This window comes from Aotus nancymaae, unplaced genomic scaffold, assembly GCF_030222135.1.
Source record: "Aotus nancymaae isolate 86718 unplaced genomic scaffold, 86718_ANA_hifiasm-v0.15.2.pri h1tg000033l, whole genome shotgun sequence".
Taxonomy (NCBI): domain Eukaryota; kingdom Metazoa; phylum Chordata; class Mammalia; order Primates; family Aotidae; genus Aotus; species Aotus nancymaae.
In genome coordinates this window covers 12,648,656-12,658,839 of record NW_026988447.1, presented here as the reverse complement: position 1 = coordinate 12,658,839, position 10,184 = coordinate 12,648,656, and the positions used below count along the sequence as shown (strand labels likewise).

Here is a 10,184-nt window from a genome sequence, read left to right as displayed (position 1 = left end):
CATAAATAGAGCCATAGGACAGTCTTAATGAAAACCAGAATTACAGATTGTAGATGTTTCAAAAGTTTACATTTGAATAAATTATTCTGACAACAGAACAAGATTGCTTTTTTGGCCTTTTTTCTTTTTTTAGTCAGAAGGGTTTAGTAAATTCAGTAGTGTTAAGACACAGGTTGAGAGAAATGTATCTAATTTATTAAGAATCAGAATTGGAGTGGAATAAGTAAAAGGTGGTAAAACATAAAAGGCCAGAGATTTTTGGGACATCGACTGTGCATACAAGCTGATCAATACAAATTAAAAGAGATACAATGATTGATTAGAAAGATCTGATGCCTAATTTAAAACCAGACCGCATTATGGATCATAATGACATTCCTCTTTCCCCTTAGAGTTCTATGGACTCCGTATTTCCTGCATTCGAGAAATGCAAGCAAAGTGCCCTCCTGGGCACCAAGAGGGAGTCTCTCTCAGCTTCCTCTGCAGTGACGAATGACAGAGTTGGACTGTCACGGCTGGAATCATCTAGGGAAGATGCCACCAATGGAGTGTTAAGAGAAAAATATCATTCCTAAGAAACTGCTTTGTCTCACACATCCTTCATGGCCAGCTGTACTGCAGTGCCTGAACCAATGCTGGCTCTGTTGTCCTCAACCAAAATAATTTTCTTCAGGGAATATATTTATAATGGCTTAAAAAAAACCACAAAATGCAATTTCAAAGTTTCTGGGAGAACCAGAGTATCAGAATGAATGTCAGAAGAGAGGAGCTGGAGATCTAGTATTGCTGCTAACTGTCTCTGTGATACGGGGCAAGTTATTTCAGCTTCCCCAGCCAAATGGTTGGTAAGGTGTCTTTCAGCTCTAGTTTTCATTTTAACTTGTTACCCAGGGAAGCACACTACCAAACTTATCCAGTGAGATAAGACAGGAAAGATTTAATCACATTCTCTCTCAACCAGAGTGGTTAAGCTTTTAATCAGTCTTCACTAGCAGAAACTTATTTTTATATGTTAGTTTCTTATGTTTTGAGCTAATCCTAGATCTCTCAGAGAAAAATAAGCATTTTTTCTCTCCTGGCATCATCTATTTCTAATATTGTGGTTTATGTATTTATTTTTAATAATTAGATAAGTGGATGCTGATGTTAACTAATAACTAAAACCAATCAGAAAAGGTTTAGCTTTATGAGTACTTCCTTTAGTTTGCCCCTACGTCAACTGAGTCCTTGGTTATGGGTTTGGTCCCTATATAGGCCATTAACTACATTTGAAGAAGATCTCAAGTTCTTATCTGCTGCCTTGGAAAGTGAGGTTGTTAATCACAGGAGGTACACTGATAGGATGTAAATATAGCTCATCACCACAACTGGAAAAAGCAATGTTAACATGCCTGTCCCGCCACATACAGTCATCTTGGTGCTGATTCTTAACTTCCAGTATAATGAAAAGTATAATGAATATAAATTTATCTGTCAGGCAGAAATTAAACCAGGATAAGAAAGTAAACGTCAGTAAATTGGAATAAACATACTTACTACAAACATAAAATAAAACCAAAAATCCACACTTGCAAAACAGGTTTGAGATGACATTTCAGTTGAAGAGTCACCACATTAAAAAGAGTTCCTTGCTCCTGAGCAATGTGGGTGTAGATCATTATTTCTATAAACATGCAAGTAGCTGCCATGTTTTTGGTGGATCTGTGTCATCACTGCCACAGTAATACAAGAAGCTGAGGGGCTGACAGCTTACAAAAATATTTGTTGAGCTTCTAGTATGCATCTAGTATTATGCCAAGTTTTCTAATTGTTTCTGGACATATTTTGAGACAGTATAGTATAGAAATTATGTCTATAGGTTTCAGAGTCAAGCTGGAGCCATTTACTTGCTGTATGACCTTGCCCAAACTACTTAAGCTTTCTGCATCTGTTTCCCCATCTGCAAAGTTGGGCTAGTACCTTTACCAAAGTTACTGTGAGAATTAAATGAAAATATGAAAATCCCTTGGAATTGTTTCTAGCACCTAAAAGTGCTATTTGTTAATATCATTCATTATTTTATCCTCACAATCCCCACTTTAAACAGGGTCTGTCTGGCTCCAAAGACACTGCTAATTCCTCACTGTTGTAGTATGTTTAAAAATTAAAAATATACTTTAATTTGTTAACAAAATTTAGATTGGTAGACATTCATTAGTTCCTTGAACACATGGAGAAAATACATCAGGAATTAATGTGGAAGAGATCACCTTGAGGTTGGGAATAAGGAGATCTGTGCTACTCAGTGATTACTCTGGGCATGGAGTTCCTTGTTAATCGGAGAATCTACATAAGCTAGGTTCTTTACAGTCTAATATTCCATGAGTCTATGGATATTATCTGTAGACACAGATTTTGTTTCTAAAGGTGGTTTCTTTCTTTTCTTGTCTGCATTTAATCTTGAGCTGTCTTCAAATGAAGCAAAATTGAAGGTATGGGTATAGAATGCCAAACAACCCTATCTGTGAAAGCTGGTTTTACACAAGCATAGAACCCAGTTCGGCAGTTTGCCATTGCCAAATGTCTCTGCAAGCTGATTAGTGGTAGCCTCAGACCTATCACTAGGTCTCCTAATTTAACCCATTCTCTTAGACATTTAAACCACTTATACTTTATACTTCTGGTCTATTTGCAAATCCATCTTTTAGCTTTATTACCCACCTCTCCCCAGTCCTTAATTTGAAAGGTCCACCGGATATATGTGGTTGTTTTGCGTCCAACTAGCAGTTTAAGACATGAAAATGACATCAAACAAGAAAAAGAACCGTTACGATGTTTCTATATTTTCCCCTAAGAACGGAATTTCACATTATAGCCCTTGTCTTCAAACACCTAAACAAAGTACACAGGACCTTGATTAGTCCGTGCCCACCCACACCCTAAAAATAGCTCTCTTCACCCAATTGCTCGAAATGCCTGTCACTCCAAGCACTTTTACTCGCCTAAGAGCCTCATTTAAACTTTAGCCCCTCCTCACCCCGCCCCGAAGCTGATTCCTGATTGGTCGAGGACCACTCCTCATGGGGCTGTTCAGGCCACTGCGCGCCAGGCGCGCTGGGAAACGAGTGGAGGCGCGAGGGCACGCACGAGCTGCTTCCGGTGCGCTCCCTTCCCCCTTCGGCGACCCTCGCTCTGACCGACTGGTCCCCGAAACGGTGGCGGCAGTTTGTGGTCGTTGGTCCCCGGGATTTAGGACCAACACTTGGAGACCCGACGGGGTGAGGAGGGGAAAGGGGAAACAGGGTCACTACCAAACCGTTGCTAACGGCTGGAGACCGTGCTCGGCTTACTCTCACTCCGAACACTCAGTGGGGTCTGGAGACGGTGTCTGCGGGGTTCACCCCTCGTCCTTTCCCAGCCCCGTCGAGCAGTGGGAGGGTGTTCGAGATGCGGCTTCCTGCCCCCGCGGCATCCAGTCAGACCTCGCCCTCACCCAGGCGCCGCGTGGTGCGGGCCTAGCGGCCAGTCTCGTCGTGGCGTCTGGCGCTTCTTCCGCCCCGCGGCGCCCTTCGCTCTCCGCCTTATTTCCGCTCTCCCCGCCGCCTTCCGGCCGCTTCCTATCTGTGCTGCTTTCCGTGTTCTTTTCCTGACACGCTCCCGCCGACGTCCGCTTCATGCCCGGACAGCCGCCTGGCCGTTATTGGGCCGCGCGTCCCCGGAGGCTTTGAGACGCCGTCTGGAGCGTCCCGACGGCTGGGCGAGATTCAGCAGTCTAGTTGTTTCAGAATTGAATTCATGCTAGGTGAGCTTTAGCGAACTCCTTGTCGTTTTTGTGGAGTTCTAGCCGGGCTGAGCCTTGAACTCCCCTCTGCCTTTGTCTCCTTTCTGTCTCTTCCCCAAGTGTCTCCTATGTGCTGGGCTGTGGGCGGTGGAAGGCCGCGGGTGTGCGGGGCGGGGGGTGGGGAGGTGAAGAATCTCGCCTTTCCCCCGGCACGCTGGCAGCACACGCCGTGGCACCACCTTTGTTTCCTGACATCTGGTAGTTTTTAAACCACTAATTTAAAAGTGTTTCTTTGAGGGTACTGGAAAGACCACAGAACTCGGAGTCAGGAGGCACGGGATTTAATCCTGGTGTTGATATCTGAGATGTTGCGAAGCTCCTTTTTTTATTTGGGCACCAAATTTTCGCAAATTTAACTTAATATTTAAGTTCTTTAAGCTTTAACCGTCTTTACAGTCTTAAATTCCCCGTAACCTTTATATTATATGGTAATCCTAATATAGGCAAATATCAAAGAGGCAATATCGGCAGGAGCTGATATTTGATATATATGTATATATATATATATATATATATATATTTTTTTTTTTTTTTTTTTTTTTTTTTTTGAGACAGTCTCGCTCTGTCGCCAGGCTGGAGTGCAGTGGCATAATCTCGGCTCATTGCAACCTCCACCTCCCGGGTTCAAGCCATTTTCTTGCCTCAGCCTCCCAAGTAGCTGGGACTACAGGCTCGCGCCTCCACGCCCAGCTAATTTTTGTATTTTTAGTAGAAACGGGTTTTCACCATGTTGGCCAGAATGGTCTCGATCTCTTGACCTCATGATCCACCCGTTTTGGCCTCTCAAAGTGCTGGAATTAGAGGCGCGAGCCACCGCGGAGCTTTTTAAGTCGTGGCTTCTCTTGAAAATTGGTCCGATTTTGTACTTGAGAATGGCATTATAACCAGGAAGCAGGATATGTTGCGTGTATAAGGAGAATAACATTTAAAGGACATGTTGAAGTGTTGGTAGAATTTTGGTTTTTTGAATAATGGGAACCTATTAACTTAATAGGTTAATAGGTTAAAACACTTAAAATATATGCATTACTGGATATATCATGAAATAAGAATTATTAATAATGAAAACAAGCCCAGTTTGTGGACTGAAATTAAGCCTCAGGTTTAATGATGTTATTTTATTGTTGGGAGAAGGAAGACAGGTCCGTTTAAGTAGAGTTTGTGAATACAAATCAAGTAATTGCTGTAAAAATTGTCCATATTTGCATATTAATGCGGAATATTCTCATTTTACTGCCTGATGGTTGAGGAGGCAAGAAAATAAAGAAAATGTGATTTCTATGTTCAAATTTCAAATAACAGACGAAGGACCTTGTGTAAGGAACAGTGTACTTAATTTGAACAAGAATGTGTAGATATCTTTATCCTGACTTAAAAGAGCATATATACCTTTGTGTTTAAAGCAAAAATATTTTAAAGTATTTCTTACAGTTTTTTTAAGTAGTTCAATTTTTAAGTTATTCTAAATTTAAACCTAATATTAAAACTTTTATCCATTATATATTTAACTTCTAGCAATAAAGTATGCCGTCATTCTTTAATAAAAAAAACTTAAAATCGAATTGAACTGATCTATCTGTACACTTACTTTGAAATAAGTCTACCATATTCACACACTTTCGACTACCTCTTCAGATTTTCCAACCATGTTGGCTGTAGTGCAGTCTGTCACTAAAGTGAATTGCTGCTTAAAAACAAACCGAAAAATCTCCATTGATCTGGCAGCCATGCTTTCTGTGTACCATACTCAATGACAATTGAGCTAACAAATCAGCAGTTTAGTACTATATAATTCAAGGAATGTCATAAAGATCTAATGGGCCTCCATAAAGGCACATTTTGATATTCTTAAAAATTATTTTTCATTATTACATTGAGTTTTTAAAACCCACGGTAAGATTATATAATGTTCACTTTAACAACTTGTTAAATTTTTACAGTAACTTGGAAGATGAAGGTTCAATTTAAGTAGTTTCAATACAGGTGACACAGTTCCTTTTCATTAATGTTTTGCTAAAATTGTGCTTCTCATTTTTTCATTAATATACTTTCTATTTTTGAAAGGCAGTACAAATTTTAAAATACATTTTTAATAAATATTAAGATGGTTGAAATTAAAGGAGATATAGTTAGCAATTAAAAATAAAGGCTTGATTCAGATTGTTAACTTGAATATCCTGTGATTTGCTATCCTCTCTTGGCCTTTTGCTTCTTCTTCCATTTTTTCTTTTGAAAGTGAGCTAGAGAGGAATCTTTTAAAGTCTAAAATTTAGGGGAAAAAATACATATCTGAAAGCTAGAGTTAAATATGGCACAACTTTTAATTTCTCAGTTCTACTTTGTTTGCAAAACCATTTTTGTCATTCTCCTACTCAGGATCCCTCTTTCTCTTGAATTCTTTGGCTTAGCAGGGTAAGGAAACAAATTTTTAGAACACTTTGGAATGTGGCTCCACATATGAAAGTGACAAGAGGACAATTGGTAGGTCTGTTTTGCCCTAATGTTTAGGACAGGTGTGCTTCCTTGGATATTTAGGTAACACTCAGATTGATTCTGGAGTATTTTAGAATGAATGTATTGTATGCTTGTTTTAGATTTGATTATATTTCTCTGGCTATTCTTGAATTTTGCCTCTTTTAGAAATATATTTTTGTTAACATGTTAAAGTTAGGTAATTTTGAACTTTCTTGATTGTGAATTATTCATGTGCATACATTTTGTTTTGGAGGCTTTGAGATAACACTTTTTTTTTCTAAAGAGAGTATGAGATTGGTGACTCTTCAGTGTGTCTTTTACTTCTGTAGTTTCAAGCTTCTATAATATTTTGATTGAGATTTCTTGAGATATACAAAGTCTGGCATATGTTTCCAGTCATTCTCTAGTAAAAGGAGTCTTTAATGTGTATGGACTGGCCTGTTATTTCAATATAAGACTAGATAATTTCTTTAAAAATAGAACTTTAGAGACATAAATTAACCCAAAAAATAGGTCTGTAAAGCAGTTGTAGGGGTGTGCTGGATTGCAGAAATCAGCCATTTGGAGCTAGCTATGAATTGCAGTTAAAAAAAAAAAAAAAGTCTCGTTTATTAAGTTAAATTCTACATTTTGGATACAATGGGAGCATATTTATTGCTTCTATAACCAGTAAGTAGCATATGTAAGGTACCATACTAAGGCTTGTGCAAAAGTAATCGCAGTTTTTGCCACTACTTTTAAACTTTGTTTGCATCTGTTTGCATTATTAATAAAATTTGTTTGCATTTTTATAGACATAAAGATGACTATTAATGGCAAAAACAGCGATTACTTTTGCAACAGCCTTAACTAGGTTCTTGTTTTTTCTTTTACTTTTTCCTGTAGCATGTTTAAAAAATGTAAATCTCACAATTTCCTATTCACATTGTATCAACATGATCTTTAGTGTGTAGTGGGCCAGTATGATGTCCTGTGGGATGTTAAGGCCATTGAAGACCTTCGACTAAATTATGAAAAAGAGTTGAGAGTTACGAATTTCTGAGGTGACATGACACTCCATGGTTTGGGCCCTTGGTCTTTTCGATTACTAATTTTGTGACCTTAAGCAGTACTCTTTGATGTGTTTGCTTTTGGTTTTCTTGTCTACGGTATTGAAGGTCATCTAAGGTCCGCTTGAAGTTCTAATATTTTCTTGTTACAAAATCTTCAGTAATGGCAAAACCTAGAGTAAAACAATGTTAAGCTGAGAAGGGTAGTTGTATTATTTAAAATGCTCCTAATTTTAAACGAAGGGTGATAGAAAAACTGACTTTTTTAAAAGACAGAAGGCTGAAAGTTGGTTGCTCAATCCTTACCTTTTTTTTCCCCTTGATACAGAGTCTCGCTCTGGAATGCAGTGGCCCGATCCAGGCTCACTGCAGCCTCCACCTCCCTGGTTCAAGCAATTCCCCTGCCTCAGCCTCCTGAGTAGCTGTGATTACAATGACTACAGGAACATGCCATCATACCTGGCTAATTTTTTTTTGTATTTTTTTGTAGAAACAGGGTTTCACCATGTTGGCCAGACTGGTCTCGAACTCCTGACTTCAGGCAATCTGCCTGCCTCAGCCTCCCAAAGTTCTGGGATTACAAGGGTGAGCCATTGCACCCAGCCAATTCTTATCTTATTATTGATTCTGATTAGAAAAAAATAACATTTCTTTTTTCCGAATCTATTAATAGTACATGTTTTATTCATTGCATTTGGTGTCACATAAATCTGTCCATGAAATATAGTGTAAGATACACAGCTGATAATACAGACGTAAGACTTTTCCCTTGATAAAAATTATTTTCTACTTTCTGTTTCTGCCATTTAGTAAATGTGTAAAGATACTCATCTGAAATCTTCAGTTAAAAAAACACAATAGGCCTGCAGTGGCTCATGTCATTAATCTCAGCACTTTGGGAGGCCAGGCAGGCGGATCACGAGGTCAGGAGTTCAAGACCAGCCTGGCCAACATTAAAATACAAAAATTAGCTGGTCATGGTGGTGCACACCTGTAGTCCCAGCTACTTGGGAGGCTGAGACAGGAGAATCACTTGAACCTGGGAAGTGGAGGTTGCAGTGAGCCAAGATCGTGCCACTGCACTCCAGCCTGAGTGACAGAGCAAGACTCCATCTCAGGAGAAAAAAAAATGCCTGAAGTTAGTAAATTTTAAGAACCTACAAACAAGATAAAGAAAGATGAGATAGTACTTAATGTTGAAATGAACAAGAAAGGAAGAACTGAGGGTAAGCTGAATAGCTTTTTTTCCTTCTCTGGAGATAGATCTTTATGGCATAGCTTTATTATTTTTTAGTAAGTGAGTTTCTATTCTCTGCCTTTTGGCCAAGATCAAGTATAGTATGTGTTCTTACCAGTTTAATATCTGATATATCCTCTATCTGAGGACAAAAATATTAAATGGATTTTTGGAACAGGGAGATGGAATAGGAGCTTGCTCCATCTACTCCACGCATTGATCTGGTCTTGCAGTACCTCCAGGAACGGAGCACCCCCTCGGGGGAATACATTTTTTAAAAAAGCAAAATGAGTTTCTTTAGAATATCTTATATACCCATTTTTCAAATGTAGATACATCTTAAATTCTCAGGGCCCAAATTGTATTGATGGGTAAATATTGTGTGATATTACAATTACGACAGAACGTTTTCTATTTAAGACAATGCAGAATCCTGTTATTACTCACTGGTCAGACTAGGGAAATTTTAAGATGTTTTCTATTTATATTTGGACAAATAGCTCTTGCTAATATGAAAAGTTTTGTCTTGGAAAAGGCGGGGAGGTTAGCCATTTCATGGATGGGACAAGTGAGTAAAAGATCAGAGGGGAGGTAGGAAGAACTGGCAGGTTGAATCTAATAAGATGAAATTAAGTTGATTCTAAAATCTGGTTACTTGATATATAGGGCAGGGCAGATTTGAGGTTTTTGGTGACAGAATGCTAAATTTCAACCAGCAATAGCATACAGCTGTATAGTTGTACTGCTTCTCTGTACTGGTGGAGTTTTCAATTCTGGCCACCACACTTCGGAAGGAAAATGGGACAGGCTAATGAGAGAACATAAACTATGTCATATAAGAAACAGTTAAGTAGCATTTTCCCATGGTTCTGTAGAAACTTAATAGATATGACAAGGACAATTAAAGTACCATGCTGAAACACTTGAGTTAAAGCTGGAAAGTTCTTTTTAACTGAAACTTTTCATGGCCTTAAATAATGCAGATGATCATTGTGATGCTTTTAAGAGGGATGTATAGTGATTTCTCAGATGGGTTTAGACATGGAACACATTTTGGAGACCTGTTAATCACCTCTGCAACAGTGTTTTAAGGGATGCCAGTTTAGGAAGTATTGGATTACAATAACTGGTAATGAGGTCAGGTGCTGTGACTCACGCCTGTAATTCCAGCACAAGAGTTCAAGACCAGCCTGAGCAACATGTTGAAACCCCATCTCTGTAAAAATTAGCTGGGTGTGGTGATGTGTGCCTGTAGTTTTAGGTACTTGGAAGTGAAGCATCTTTCAAATGCAATTATATGAAAGAGGCAGGTTCACTTTGGACAGAAGGTTAAAATCAGGATTGATGTGTGAAAGTTACCAGGAAAGAGATTATGATACATTATAAGAAATAACTTTCTTAAAGAATTATTCAAAGTTTAGTTGCTCTAGAGGATAAGTTCTTTGTAAGAATCAAAAATAAATGGGGGGATGGATGCAGCAAACCACCATGGCATGTGTATACCTATGTAACAATCCTGCATGATCTGCACATGTACCCCAGAACTTAAAGTATAATAAAAAAAATAAATAAATAAGATGGATACCTGCTTTGTGGCTATATT

General features: G+C 38.7%; 1 protein-coding gene and 1 non-coding gene across 2 annotated transcripts in view; both read left to right on the top strand.

Moving 5' to 3' along the window:
- Nucleotides 1-3,095: 3,095 nt before the first annotated feature.
- Nucleotides 3,096-10,184, top strand: part of RBM46 (RNA binding motif protein 46) — a 61,954-nt gene continuing 54,865 nt past the window's right edge. Inside the window, exon 1 of the mRNA XM_012448565.2 lies at nucleotides 3,096-3,257. The gene's annotated coding sequence lies outside the window, so the exon portion shown is untranslated. The remainder of the gene's footprint in view (nucleotides 3,258-10,184) is intronic.
- Nucleotides 8,648-8,839, top strand: LOC135277882 (U2 spliceosomal RNA). The gene has a single exon (XR_010345457.1). It is a non-coding gene; the product is annotated as a U2 spliceosomal RNA (small nuclear RNA).